Raw genomic sequence first — 13,828 nt, 5'->3', positions numbered from 1 at the left:
GCCCATTCCTCCATGCAGATCTCCTCTAGAGCAGTGATGTTTTGGGGCTGTTGCTGGGCAACACGGACTTTCAACTCCCTCCAAAGATTTTCTATGGGGTTGAGATCTGGAGACTGGCTAGGCCACTCCAGGACCTTGAATGATTTTGAGTGAAAACCTCCTTCCATCAGCAAGGGCTTTGAAGATGAAACGTGGCTGGGTCTTTCAGCATGACAATGATCCCAAACACACCGCCCGGGCAACGAAGGAGTGGCTTCATAAGAAGCATTTCAAGGTCCTGGAGTGGCCTAGCCAGTGTCCATATATTAAACCCATAGAAAATCTTTGGAGGGAGTTGAAAGTCCGTTTTCTCTCATTTTGTCTGTCATAGTTGAAGTGTCCCTATGATGAAAATTACAGGCCTCTCTCATCTTTTTAAGTGAGAGAACTTGCACAATTGGTGGCTGACTAAATACTTTTTTGCCCCACTGTATATGTTTCAAACAGACCACCATAGTCCCTGTGCCCAAGAAAGTGAAGGTAACCTGCCTAAATGATTACCGCCCGTAGCACTCACGTCGGTAGCCATGAAGCGCTTTGAAAGGCTGGTTATGGCTCACATTAACATCAACATGCCGGAAACCCTAGACCCACTCCCAAATTGCATATCACCCCAACAGATCCACAGATTACGCATTCTCAATCGCACTCCACACTGCCATTTCCCACCTGGACAAAAGGAACACCTATGTGAGAATGCTGTTCATTGACTACAGCTCAGCGTTCAACACCAGAGTGCCCACAAAGCTCATCACTAAGCTGAGGACACTGGGACTTAACATCTCCCTCTGCAACTGGATCCTGGACTTCCTGACAGGCCGCCCCAGGTGGTAAGGGTAGGCAACAACACATCTGCCATGCTGATCCTCAACACGTGGGCCCCTCAGGGGTGCGTGCTGAGTCCCTTCCTGTACTACCTGTTCACCCACAATTGCGTGGCCAAGCACGACTCCAACACCATCATTAAGTTTGCTGACGACACAACAGTGGTAGGCCTGATCACCAACAACGAGGAGACAGTCTATAGGGAGGAGGTCAGAGACCTGGCAGTGTGGTGCCAGGACAACATCCTCTCCCTTAATGTGAGCAAGACAAAGGGGCTGATTGTGGACTACAGGAAAAGGCGGGAGAAATAGGCCCCCATTAACATCGACAGGGCTGTAGTGGAGCGGGTCGAAAGTTTCAAGTTCACCAACGAACTATCATGGTCCAAACACACCTAGACAGTTGTGAAGAGGGCACAACAACACTTTTTCCCCCTCAGGAGACTGAAAAGATTTGGCATGGGTCCCCAGATCCTCAAAAAGTTATACAGCTGCACCATCGAGAGCATCCTGACCGGTTGCATCACCACCTGGTAATACAACTGCTCGGCGTCTGACCATAAGGCGCTGCCCAGGGTAAGTGCATATGGCCCAGTACATCACTGGGGCCAAGCTTCCTGCCATGCAGGACCTATATACTAGGCGGTGTCAGAGGAAGACCCAAAATCTGGTCGAAGACTCCAGTCACCCAAGTCATAGACTGTTCTCTCTGCTACCGCATGGCAAGCTGTACCGGATCGCCAAGTCTCACACCAAAAGACTCATTATCGGACTAAAAGGCTCCTTAGCAGCTTCTACAACCAAGCCATAAGACTGCTAAACAATTAATCAAATGGCCACCTGGACTATTTACCCCCTTTGTTTTTACACTGCTGCTAATCGCTGTTTATTAGCTATGCATAGTCACTTTACAAATTACCTCGACTAACCTGTACCCCCACACATTGACTCGGTACCGATACCCCCTGTATAGAGCCTCGTGATTGTTATTTTAATATTCTTGTATTATCAAAAATAAAATAAAAATCTTCACTTTAGTTGATTTTGTAAATATTTTCTTAACTCTATTTCTTGAACTGCATTGGTGAGTTAAGGACTTGTCAGTTAAGCATTCACGGGAAGGTCTACCTACACCTGTTGTATTCGGCGCATTATGACAAATAAAATAGATTTGATTTATCCCACCTGGTTTGAGTTCAGAGATCTCACACGCATGCCTGTCCTGGCGTCTGCAGTCTGTTTCACACACACACACACACCCACACACACACACACACACACAACACACACACACACACACCACACACACACAAACACACACACACACACACACACACACACACACACACACACACACACACACACACACACACACACAACACACACACACACACACACACAACAGGTTGAGTTCAGCTTCTGGGGATAATGTCAGGCATCCGTACACAAATTACAGCATGAAGAGGACAGGGAAGGATAGGCAGAGAACATCACAGATATTCATGATTATAACCTTATTTAAAGATGCTGCTAACATTGAACAGACCAGCAATCACACACACACACACTCACACAGCTTTTAATGTGAATTTCCTGGACTTTTTTAGGAGTACAAATTTATTCCATTCAAAATCCTATTTTTCCCAAACCCTAACTTCAAAACCCCTAAACTTAACTTCAAACCCCTAAACTTAACCCTAAACCTAACCATTAAGCCTAAACCTAACCCTAAGCCTAAAAAATAGCATTTTAACAAATTCAGGACATTAAAAAAGTCATGAATTTTCAAAACAAATCTTGTTTTCCTACCTTGTCAGGATATGCTGGTGACTTGTCAGGACATTTCTGTCCTGATAATGTAGGAAAACACATGCACACACACCACACACGGCACACACACACACACACACACACACACCACACACACCACACACACACACACACACACACACACACACACACACACACACACACACACACACACACACACACACACACCAGATGCCAACCATGCCATGTGATGCATGTTAGTGATGCCTGCTAGTGATGCATGCAGATTGCTTTGATTGCACAATGCAATGGTAATGAATTCCGTTTGTAGGTCCATTCACCAGGTTTCAGAGAGTTTATATTGGCGGTAACTCAACTTTTTACATGTTGAATTCATGGCATCGCCAAGCTGTCGAGTGTGTAGTGAGATTTTCATGAGCTGTTACCATGACAATGTATAACGTAAAAAAAAATGTGGCATACAGACTTCCTTATACAGCAGGGTTATGTGTTAAACACTCCTTGTGCCAATAGATGTCATTATGCTCTCATTAGAGAAATCACAAGCATTTCTAGAGACTGGTTTATCATCTGCAGAAGGGGTTGGGAGGAGCTGTGTATTCAACAATGGCCTCACTTTAAAATGGACCGTTCTGAAGACAATCGGTGTTAATTATTCATAATATGAAGAGGGATTTCTCCAACCAACATTCACCAACAACATCTCACTTGGCATTAGCCAGAAAACTAGTTCTCCATTTATGGGAATACCAGTGAATCCTCCGTTTTTCTGAGTAGAGTAAGTCAGTGGAGGGTTGGAAAATTGCCCCACAGCAAATGTGGCATCAAGAGTCAGTCAGTGGAGATGTCAGGGTCGGAGCATTCCCTCACAGCAAATGTAGCGTCACCAAGACCTGTCACCTGGAGATGTCAGGTTCACCAAGACCTGTCACCTGGATATGAGGAAGATTTACACCAGGCCTAAATCTACATGCTCTTTCTCTCTCTCTCTTGCTCTCTCGCTGCATCCTCCCGTTCCCTCTTTCACTAAATGGTTTCTTGAAGAACACCGCCATTTGGCATCATCGAGGAGACCTCGCTCTGCGATGATAAAGATTTATCATCACTTCTTCCTCTTCAGTTAGATAACTGACCCGTCAACAAAACAAAAATCAAGGAACCAGAGAGAACGGTGTGAATGCCACAGGGTGGCCGGGTCAGAGGCGATAAATGAGCGATCTCTAGGTCAGATGGCAGGGATTTCCAACACTCGTTGGCCATGTTTTACTGGAAGCGGTTGCTACAATGCAGAGCATAGTGTCACAGTCCTGTTTAGGGTTGCACATTTCCAGTAACTTTCCCCCAAAAATGTCAGGTTTTCTAGAAATCCTGGTTTGAAGGTTCTGTATTTTCTGCTTATTCCTTGCTGATTGACGAAATCCGCGTTTTCAGAAAATGTTGAAACCCTAGTCTTGTCACAGCTGCCACACCGAACACGGAGGAGAGTCTTTACACATGACTCCTCAATCGTCGTAGAAATAGACAGACAGGGTGTAGATGTGGCCCCTCTTACTCCAAATGGGAGATGTTCACTGACCTTAAATGACATGAATATCAGCCCCCACTAGCCCTACTGTCTAACGGAGATGTACTCTTTATTAATTAAACATACTCAACACTTGTCCCCATGAAAACCCATGGCAACAAAGTGGTGTGATTTTCTCTGTCATCATTCCACAGCTCCTGACTGTGTGAAGCTGATTAATGCACACTCACTCTCTCTGGATTACTTAAGCACAAGTGGTTTGAAAGACATAGAAGGGAGGAGTGGGAGAACGATGAAGAGAATTGAGAAAGTTGAGAAGAAAGACAGAGAGGAGCTGAACGGAGAGGAGAGAGAATGAGAGAGGAGAAGAAAGTGGGAAAGTAAAATTGTGGTACAGGGAGGACAGTGGGAGGGAGGCTCTCTTCACAGAACAGATCTCCCACCAGGATGTTCTGGACCCCCTTAAAACAAGGGTTGTGTCCTTCAACATCCCAGCGCCATGGTACACTCCTGAGCTGCGTGCCATGAAAGCCACAGGACGACAACTAAACTAAACTTTTCAGGACCCTGTCTTTCAAAGATAATTCGTAAAAATCCAAATAACTTCACAGATCTTCATTGTAAAGGGTTTAAACACTGTTTCCCGTGGCTTGTTCAATGAACCATAAACAATGAATGAACATGCACCTGTGGAACGGTCGTTAAGGCGCTAACAGCTTACAGACGGTAGGCAATTAAGGTCACAGTTATGAAAACTTGGGACACTAAAGAGGCCTTTCTACTGACTCCGAAAAACACCAAAAGAAAGATGCCCAGGGTCCCTGCTCATCTGCGTGAACGTGCCTTAGGCATGCTGCAAGGAGGCATGAGGACTGCAGATGTGGCCAGGGCAATAAATTGCAATGTCCGTACTGTGAGACGCCTAAGACAGCGCAACAGGGAGATAGGACGGACAGCTGATCATCCTCACAGTGGCAGACCACATGTAACAACACCTACACAGGATCTGTACATCTGAACATGACACCTGCATGACAATATCACCAGCCATACTACTGTGCGTGATTTCCTGCAAGACAGGCTAGGGCCATTCCCCCCAGAAATGTCCGGGAACTTGCAGGTGCCTTGGTGGAAGAGTGGGGTAACATCTCACAGCAAGAACTGGTAAATCTGGTGCAGTCCATGAGGAGGAGATGCACTGCAGTACTTAATGCAGCTGGTGGCCACACCAGATACTGACTGTTATTTTTGATTTTGACCCCCTCCCCTTTGTTCAGGGACACTTTATTCCATTTCTGTTAGTCACATGTCTGTGGAACTTGTTCAGTTTATGTTTCACTTGTTGAATCTTGTTATGTTCATACAAATATTTACACATGTTAAGTTTGCTGAAAATAAACTCAGTTGGCAGTGAGAGGACGTTTCTTTTTTTGAGTTTAGAACAACTCTACAAACTGACAGGATTCCTTATTCATAAGGAGCCATAAAAAGACCACATTCACAAATCAAATCATTCAAATCCCCGAGCTGACAAGGTAAAAATGTATAATTCTGCCCCTGAGCAAGGCAGTTAATCCACTGTTCCCCGGGTATCGAAGGGTATCGATTAAGGCAGCCCCTCGCACCTCTCTGATTCAGAGGGGTTTTGTTATATGTGGAAGGCACATTTCAGTTGAAGGCATTCAGTTATACAACTGACTAGATATCCCCCTTTTCACAACGCAACTGATTGGCTCAAACGCATTAAGAAGGAAAGAAATTCCACAAATTAACTTTTAACCATGCACACCTGTTAATTGAAATGCATTCCAGGTGACTACATCATGAAGCTGGTTGAGAGAATGCCAAGAGTGCCAAGCTGTCATCAAGGCCAATGGTGGCTACTTTAAATGATCTCAAATATAAAATATACTTTGATTTGTTTAATACTTTTTTGGTTACTACATGATTCCATATGTGTTATTTCATAGTTTTGATGTCTTCACTATTATTCTACAATGTAGAAAATAGTACAAATAAAGAAAAACCCTTGAATGAATAGGTGTGTACAAACTTTTGACTAGGACTGTAGTTCAGTGGAGGCTGCTGATGGGAGGACGGCTCATAATAATGTCTGGAATGGAGAAAATGGAACGGCATCAAACACGTGGTTGATGCCGTTCCATTGACTCCATTCCAGCCATTATTATGAGCCGTCCTCCCATCAGCAGCCTCCACTGATATAGTTATATGTTTGTCATATTGAGATATCTAGCTGTAAGTTAAACATCAATCAAATGGATAGGTGTAAATAATTATGGTAATTCCAATTCAAATAAAATTTTATTGGTCACATACACATATTCAGCAGATGTTATTGCGAGTTTAGCGAAATGCTTGTTAAAGTTGCTTCGTAGCTAGAAGCAGAGCTGCCATGTCTGTCGGCTCCATCTTCTCCTTAACTAGGTGTCTTTGCTTGAGAGAGAGAGAGAGACGGGGGGGGGGGGGGGGGGGGGGGGGGGGGGGGGGGGGGGGTGCATGATTGACTGCCAAAATCTACCTACGCTTCTTCTGTTGGGGAATTGTCAAGGAGGTGGACAGCTGGGCAAGTTAAATAACCTTTTGTTTATCAATCACATTCTTTTACATCTAAAATTATTATGATTTCAATGAATGTCATATCAGAGAGAACACAAAGTTTCAATTTGACACTTTGTGCTTAAAGGTCAGTACCCTGTCTAGCCTGACAGAAGTTTGACAGGGTGAAGACTGTGGCGCCGGAGTTGAAGCCCATCTAAGTTATTTGAACATGGCACACCGGTAAGAGTTCCAATTCAAATTCTTCCCTGATAAGTTGTTTTGTAATGTTTGCTTTATTTGACCACAGCAGAGTTCAATATTATAGAATGTGTGTTTGTGTGTGTCAGTAGCCTTACAAATATGAAAATCTGCAGACTGTATGACACAGATACAGGTAAGAATAAAGTAATCTTCTTGCTAACACTTTAAAATGTTAGGGGTGGCCCTCATCGGACCCTTCACGAAATCCAGGAATGGCAACAGCTGGTGTCTGACGGCGACCAATCACGTTACCAAGTGGGTGGAGGCAATACCCATTACGGTAAGTAAAGGAAGAGTATGTGCTCTAGTGACCGAGTTCATGAACGCTGGAACCTGGTAATGGATGTTACAGGTTATATTCTGTCACCAATGGTTTGTTTTATTCATTTTTTTACAATTGTTTTTTGTTTTTCCATGGTACACAATCAGACATATTTCAATATCTTACATTGTCAATAGATATCGCTTTCCTACCCCCTCCTCCTGGTTTGGTGAATGGACCAACCAGACCCTCAAGACTGTCATGGGCAAGTCCCTTGATTGGTARCAGYAAGGTAATTCTCTTCCCACACAACAGCAGCCTCCAGGCCTCCACCTGGTATGGACGGGAGCCGCAGCTGTTGACTGAGGTAAACAAATCAATTATATATACAAAATTATTGCGTATACTGTAGTATTTCAAATGTGTGATTGACGTAGTGTTGTTGTTTGTCTATTGTTATTTTTGTATAACAGACTTTCAGATCACTGAAACCCCACTTTATGTGGTGGAAGTTGTCGAACCAGATCAGATTGCCTTTAAAGACCGCCTTCAGGCACGGACTGAGAACGAGGTTTTTGACCAGGTAAAAATGATTGTCCGCTGTTAATTTATTTTCCGTCCATCCAAGAAAAACAAGTTTATATTTTGGGTTCTCATGGAGTGTGACAGTTGAACTAAGCTCAACTTTGGGAGTATGCTTGGGATCATTGTTCATTTGGAAGACCCATTTGCGACCAATCTTTAACATCCTGACTGATGTCTTGAGATGTTGCTTCAATATATCCACATAATTTTDCACCCTCATGATGCCATCTATTTTGTGAAATGCACCAGTCCCTCCTGCAGCAAAGCACCCCTACAACATGAAGCTGCCACCCCTGTGCTTCACAGTTGGGATGGTGTTCCTCGGATTGCAAGCATCCCCCTTTCTCCTCCAAACATAACGATGGTCATTATGACCAAACAGTTATATTTTTGTTTCATCAGACCAGAGGACATTTCTCCAAAAAGTACGATCTTTGTCCCCATGTGCAGTTGCAAACCGTAGTCTGGCTTTTTTATGGCGGTTTTGGAGCAGTGACTTCTTCCTTGCTAAGCGGCCTTTCAGATTATGTCGATATAGGACTTGTTTTTACTGTGGATATAGATACTTTTGTACCTGTTTCCTCCAGCATCTTCACAAGGTCCTTTGCTGTTGTTCTGGGATTGGATTTTCACTTTTCACACCAAAGTACGTTCATCTCTAGGAGACAGAACGCGTCTCCTTCCTGAGCGGTATGACGGCTGCGTGGTCCCAGTGTGTTTATACTTGCGTACTATTGTTTGTACAGATGAACGTGGTACTTCTAGGCGTTTGGAATTGCTCGCAAGGATGAACCAGACTTGTGGAGGTCTACAATTTTCTTGGATGATTTCTTTTGATTTTCCCATGATGTCAAGCAAAGAGCGCACTGAGTTTGAAGTAGGTCTTGAAATACATCCACAGGTCATCATCTGTTAAAACTTCTTATGGCTGTGAAACAGCCAGTGAAAGTGCAGGGTGCAGGGCGCCAAATTCAAACAACAGAAATTCTCAGAATTAAAATTCCTCAAACATACAAGTATCTTATACCATTTTAAAGGTAATCTTGTTGTTAATCTCACCAGAGTGTCCGATTTCAAAAGGCTTTACAGCGAAAGCACCACAAACGATAATGTTAGGTCACCGCCAAATCACAGAAAAACAGACATTTTTCCAGCCAAAGACAGGAGTCACAAAAAGCAGAAATAGGAAGATAAAATGAATCACTAACCTTTGATGATCTTCATCAGATGACACTCATAGGACTTCATGTTACCAATACATGTATGTTTTGTTCGGTAAAGTTCATATTTTTATAAAAAATCTCAGTATACATTGGCGCGTTATGTTCAGTAGTTCCAAAAACATCCGGTGATTTTGCAGAGAGCCACATCAATTTCTGGAAATACTCATAATAAACGTTATACATGGAATTTTAGATCCACTCTCCTTAATGCAACCGCTGTGTCAGATTTCAAAAAAGCTTCAAAGAACAACAACCATGCAATAATCTGAGGTCGGCGCTCAGAGCCCAATCAAGACAAAAAGATATCCGCCATATTGTGCAGTCAACAGAAGTCAGAATAACATTATAAATATTCACTTACCTTTGATGATCTTCATCAGAATGCACTCCCAGGAATCCCAGTTCCACAATAAATGTTGATTTGTTCGATAATGTCCATAATTTATGTCCAATAGCTACTTTTGTTAGCGCGTTGGTAAACAAATCAAAACTCACGAAGCGCGTTCACTAGTTGCAGACGAAATGTCAAAAAGTCCGGTTACAGTCCGTAGGAGAACACATGTCAAAAGATGTATAGAACTCAATCTTTAGGATGTTTTACATAAACTTTCAATAATGTTCCAACCGCGAGAATTCCTTTGTCTTCAGAAAAAGCAAATGGAACGGGAGCTACCTCTCATGTGAATGTGCGTGACCAGCCTACTGACTCAATCCCCTCCTTCATTCAGCCCCCCTTTACAGTAGAAGCCTCAAACAAGTTTCTAAAGACGGTTGACATCTAGTGGACGCCTTAGGAAGTGCAACATGACCAATATCCCACTGTATCTTCAATAGGGGCTGAGTTGAAAATCCCACTTCCTGGTTGGATTTTTTCTCAGGTCTTTGCCTGCCATATGAGTTCTGTTATACTCACAGACATCATTCAAACAGTTTTAGAAACTTCAGAGTGTTTTCTATCCAAATATACTAATAATATGCATATATTAGTAACTGGGACTGAGGAGCAGGCAGTTTACTCTGGGCACCTTATTCATCCAAGCTACTCAATACTGCCCCCAGCCATAAGAAGTTTTTAAAGTGAATATAAAAAATCTCAGATAATAACTATTTGCATTTGCACACAAAATAACCTGAAGCTAGTTTTAGTTTCCCTAACACTGATGTTTTTCTCTTTGTCTTCCTAGGGTTACCTCGGTGGAAGCCAACAATCTTCTCCAGTTGTGGCAGTTGGACGGTCGACCACTGAAAGCCCTGACGCCCTACACTTCAGTGAAGCCTAATAGACAAAATATGTTAAGCTTTGGTTGACATTTGAGAAAGCAAGAAATGGTAGTTATACCTCTTCAATTTACCTCCATGCCTTTAGGACCACCGACTGTCCGACTGTCCGACTGTCCGAGCCCCCTGGGAGGTGTCCCATCCACCAGAACCAGTGAGTTCGGATCAGTCTGATTATCTGTGCTCTGAGTCGTAGGGAGACCAGCTTGAGGTAGGCTATGCCTTCGAAAAAGGGTTGTAAAAGTACATATCTCCCATTTATAACAATGCACTAATCCATCACATTTTCTCACAGTAAAGTGTAACCTGTGTGTTTGCTTGTTTACGTCTCTGTTTCCTACCCTGTTCCCTTTAACTCTGCTTCTGTTCCCCAGGACCTCGGGGTTCTGCCCAACACCCAGACGTGGATCCACCTGATGTCTTCCATTACCAAACACCCTCCAACTTTCATTACATCATCTACAGCGACTGTTGTTGTCATTACCTGCTAAGAACATTTTCTTGCTCCATCATACTGGACACATAATATGTGAGATACACAGATMAACTAAAAACACCAGCACTGCAAACACTCAGAACAAAGAGAGCAGCAGTGCCTGGACTTTGTAGTCTCCCTCTTCAAGTCCCTCTTCTGAGACCGGCTGCCTGCAGAACCTCCCACCCACACAGCCACCACCTCCTCTATATTCCACACACCAGAATTCACTATTTTAGTCTATGATTTCCATGTGAGTGTACACAATTTTTTTTTAAAGAAATTAATGACACAACTGTACCAAAAAAGATCAAAGTTTATGTATTAAAATGTTAAATACTGGCAGATTAGTTTTCACATCTGTATCACAAGGTGTTCATTATTGTAAGTGATAAGGTATCATTTGATGGTATTTATTTGTTCTACATTATTCATTGTTGTATCCTAGGACCTATAATACATACATAAACTCAGCAAAAAAAGAAACATCCTCTCACTGTCAACTGCGTTTATTTTCAGCAAACTTAATATGGGTAAATATTTGTATGAACGTAACAAGATTCAACAACTGAGACATAAACTGAACAAGTCCCACAGACATGTGACTAACAGAAATGGAATAATGTGTCTCTGAACAAAGGGGGGGGGAGTCAAAATCAACAGTAACAGTCAGTATCTGGTGTGGCCACCAGCTGCATTAAGTACTGCAGTGCATCTCCTCCTCATGGACTGCACCAGATTTGCCAGTTCTTGCTGTGAGATGTTACCCCACTCTTCCACCAAGGCACCTGCAAGTTCCCGGACATTTCTGGGGGGAATGGCCCTAGCCCTCACCCTCCAATCCAACAGGTCCCAGACATGCTCAATGGGATTGAGATCCGGGCTCTTCGCTGGCCATGGCAGAACACTGACATTCCTGTCTTGCAGGAAATCACGCACAGAACGAGCAGTATGGCTGGTGGCATTGTCATGCTGGAGGGTCATGTCAGGATGAGCCTGCAGGAAGGGTACCACATGAGGGAGGTCTTCCCTGTAACGCACAGCGTTGAGATTGCCTGCAATGACAACAAGCTCAGTCCGATGATGCTGTAACACACCGCCCCAGACCATGACGGACCTCCACCTCCAAATCGATCCCGCTCCAGAGTACAGGCCTCGTTGTAACGCTCATTCGACGATAAAGGCGAAACCGACCATCACCCCTGGTGAGACAAAACCGTGACTCGTCAGTGAAGAGCACTTTTTGCCAGTCCCGTCTAGTCCAGCGACGATGGGTTTGTGTCCATAGGCAACATTGTTGCCGGTGATGTCTGGTGAGGACCTGCCTTACAACAGGCCTACAAGCTCTCAGTCCAGCCTCTCAGCCTATTGCGGACAGTCTGAGCACTGATGGAGGGATTGTGCGTTCCTGGTGTAACTCGGGCAGTTGTTGTCCCGCAGGTGTGGTGTTCGGATGTACCGATCCTGTGCAGGTGTTGTTACATGTGGTCTGCCACTGTGAGGATGATCAGCTGTCCGTCCTGTCTCCCTGTAGCGCTGTTTTAGGCGTCTCACAGTACGGACATTGCAATTTATTGCCCTGGCCACATCTGCAGTCCTCATGCCTCCTTGCAGCATGCCTAAGGCACGTTCACACAGATGAGCAGGGACCCTGGGCGTCTTTCTCTTTGTGTTTTTCAGAGTCAGTAGAAAGGCCTCTTTAGTTTCCTAAGTTTTCATAAGTGTGACCTTAATTGCCTACCGTATGTAAGCTGTTAGTGTCTTAACGACCATTCCACATGTGCATGTTCATTAATTGTTTATGGTTCATTGAACAAGCCACGGGAAACAGTGTTTAAACCCTTTACAATGAAGATCTGTGAAGTTATTTAGATTTTTACTAAATATTTTTGAAAGACAGGGTCCTGAAAATTGTTCTTATTTTGCTGAGTTGATATATATTCAACCACAAGGGTGTACTAATGAGCTATGCAAAATAGGAAAAAAATGTATATTAGAGGACTACTGAAATTATATTATTTCAGTTTAAATTAAAATATAAACATGACAGCCAGACCAGCCAGTGTATGAATCAAATGAATCAAATGAATGGAGTGTAAATTAGCAGACAATCTCTAAGGTAAGTAACTTTAATGTGTCAAGCAGATGTTTTCTTTGCTATTTCTGAAACACAGCATCGTTTAAGACGTGGACTTCATGTTGTTGTCATGTTAACAAGGCACACAAAAGTAGTTTCAAGTAATGTTTTAATTTTATTAGCAAAACAGAAAAATAACATAATTTAGGTTGTAATGATCTACAAAATTCTAATCGTTAAGTCATAATACCGTTGATATAGCAACGGACGCTAATAGTTGATCGAATCCCATTGTGTCGCAGAGGGGGACATTATTTGGCATGACAGGCCCCGACTCCCTCATCAAGAAACTAGGTGAACTCAACATGATAATCGCGGTTGCACCGTCCCCTCCAACTCCACAGTCAGGAACCTTGGTGTTACCAATTGAATGCCACATCGCCAAGTTAGTCTTCTTACACCTTAAAAACGACTCACGACTCAGACCCTCTCTCACCGACCTCACTGCTGAAACACTCATTCACGTTTTTGTTTGATCACGTCTGGACTACTGCAACGGCATTCTCTATGGACGTATCATTAGTCTACATTATAATAAGCCATATCATTAAGTCCACACTAAAGACAAACCTCTTCACACAGGCTTACCCAGATTCTCTGTCTTAGCTTTTATCTTCTGTCTAGTTCACTTCTCTGGTTAGTCTGTCATCATGTGTTGTGTTCTCCATACTCAGTCTGTCATCATGTGTGGTGTTCTCCATGCTCAGTCTGTCATCATGCGTGGTGTTCTCCACGCTCAGTCTGTCATCATGTGTGGTGTTCACCACGCTCAGTCTGTCATCATGTGTGGTGTTCACCACGCTCAGTCTGTCATCATGTGTTGTGTTCTCCAGCAGGCTCAGCTCCGCTGTTCATCGATGTGTGGATGT

The sequence above is a fragment of the Salvelinus sp. IW2-2015 genome, unplaced genomic scaffold (assembly GCF_002910315.2).
Source record: "Salvelinus sp. IW2-2015 unplaced genomic scaffold, ASM291031v2 Un_scaffold2014, whole genome shotgun sequence".
NCBI lineage: Eukaryota > Metazoa > Chordata > Actinopteri > Salmoniformes > Salmonidae > Salvelinus > Salvelinus sp. IW2-2015.
Note: the sequence above shows the minus strand (reverse complement) of the source record.